This window comes from Rhea americana, unplaced genomic scaffold (assembly GCF_003343005.1).
Source record: "Rhea americana isolate MKP2758 unplaced genomic scaffold, rheAme1 scaffold_211, whole genome shotgun sequence".
NCBI classification, from domain to species: Eukaryota; Metazoa; Chordata; class Aves; order Rheiformes; family Rheidae; genus Rhea; species Rhea americana.
The window spans coordinates 335014-337140 of record NW_028186269.1 but is presented as its reverse complement, the minus strand read 5'-3'; positions in this window follow the sequence as shown (position 1 = coordinate 337140).

Sequence of the window (2127 nt, the reverse complement as noted above, 5' to 3'; positions counted from 1 at the left end):
TAGGTTCGCACAGTCGACTGACTACAATGTAGAGATTACATATAGGTCTGGAGACCAAATATTTATGTTAGCATAACGTTACTTKCACCAGCAGCACTTCAACAGCAGTGCTTGAGCACAGGACCAAGTTACCATCTTGTAATTTTTCAGGTGTCTTGCAAAGGTTAAAAGGAGTCATCATTGCTGACAGATGGCTCTTTTCCTGGGGCAGGGGGAACATGATCAAAGAACATGCTTGTGGAGTTCTGATTTCACTCCTKAGGACATGCAAGGCAGCAGGGAACACAATACAGCAAGTGTTCATCACAGGTTCTGCTTGGGAAAGTGTGCTGCCACAGGCTCAAGTAGACAGAAATCACAGTTCAGCTTTGCAGCCACCACAGAACTGGTTCCTCATTCTTCCTGTCCCTTTTCCATCTTCTGCACAGGCAATTTACCCACCTGCAGTATTTAGCCAGGYGTAAATACATGGGTAGTCTCTTCTGAGAGCACCTTCTTTGACTGATACTGAAGACTGAGCAGGGCAGTGATACTGACTGTGACCAGGAGCAGTTGCTCTGTGGGYTGAATCTCTTTTTCTAGCTTTTCCCCATCTTGGCCCGGCTATAGGCTTACAGCCACTCAGGAAGAAAAGGGCTGGAAAGTCAAAATGTGCCTGCAGTCGACTGCAGAAAGGGAGTTATAGGTAGTAAATGTCACCCTACATTAGACAACAGGCACCAGAGTGGGATATTCTAGGTCAAACTTCAAGGAAAACAAGCTCATCCATCAGTGGTGGCAGAGCCAGTAAAGCCAGTTTTTGTTCAGATTTGTGTGTTATGCCCTTGATATCTTCCCACGACAATAACAAGCTACCACAATTCTAACTCTTTTCATATCTCTTCCCCTAATATATTTCTCTCAGGTACCTCTCTATGTACATCTTATTTCCAGTTCCCTCTTCCCAGTATCAATTCCCACTTCCCATCATTTCCCTGCTTCCAGCTGTTTAGGTGGGCAACAGGTAACGTAGCAGATTTGGAGAATGTAGATCAGCCAGGCAGTATTCATTTGCTATTAGACAGTACAGCCAAGCAGAGAGAAACATGTTGCATTTCTATTACGACCTTTCCCTCAGCAGGCCAACAATTTGCATGCTGTTGTTGCTCTTCATTAAATGTTTTGAGAATTTAAATCTCTTTAAGATCTTTATCCTTCTGTCAAATTTGTTTGGAGCTAGATACCACTGGGCAATCACAGACAGATGGTATAATCACATAAGCCTCCTTTCACTGGGAAGCCATATTAAAAATCAACAGGCAAAGCGATAAAAATAATTATGCTCCTTTTTGGAGAAAGGATGCAGATAGAAAGACCTGACATAACTTGCTAAAGATTATGCAGCAATCAGGGTCAGAAGCCATGTTTAAGGTTTCCCTTCAAAATGTTGAGAGTCCTCTGAATGGTGCCTACATGTACCGTGACGTACAGATACCACTAGCTWCGATCAACAGCAATGGCTGCGGGTATGGTGTGCCAGACCACATAAAACTCGGGAGAAAATCCGCTTCCTTCCTCTCGCTGCATTTTCACCCCAGCTAAGCAGCCTGGGGAAATTACCTGATGGTTCAGACAAGCAGGTTTACAGAGGCAGCTGGGACCATTTCAGAAAGATACATGTTATATAAGAAGTAGGTATTATGTAAGTAGCCCTGGGTGGGATTTTGTGCTTTAGGAGACAGCCCAAACTACATGCCAGAATAACAGCTCWTCGCTTGTGCTGTATTTCCTATCGTGCCTGCTGCTTAAATTACTCTGTTTCTAAAAGCTACTTTTGGAGTTGCAGTGCTGAATAAGGGACCCCAGGTCACTGACAATCAGCCCACATGACTGCTAGAAATATTATTATTGTTTTGTAAGAAATCTCCTGGAAAATTTGCTGCTGTTAATATCACTTGAGTCGCTGTTATCTAAACAACAAATCTCTTAACGCCGTGGCTCACGTCAGTGCCCGCGGCCGTGGCCGAGCACTCGGCGCAGCCACCGCAAACGCGGCGGAGAGGAGCGGCCGCGGCCGGGCGGGGGGCGATGCTTTAGGTGCCGCTGGCAGCGAGTGGGGCAGGGAGTGCTGCCCCCGCGGGGCCTGTG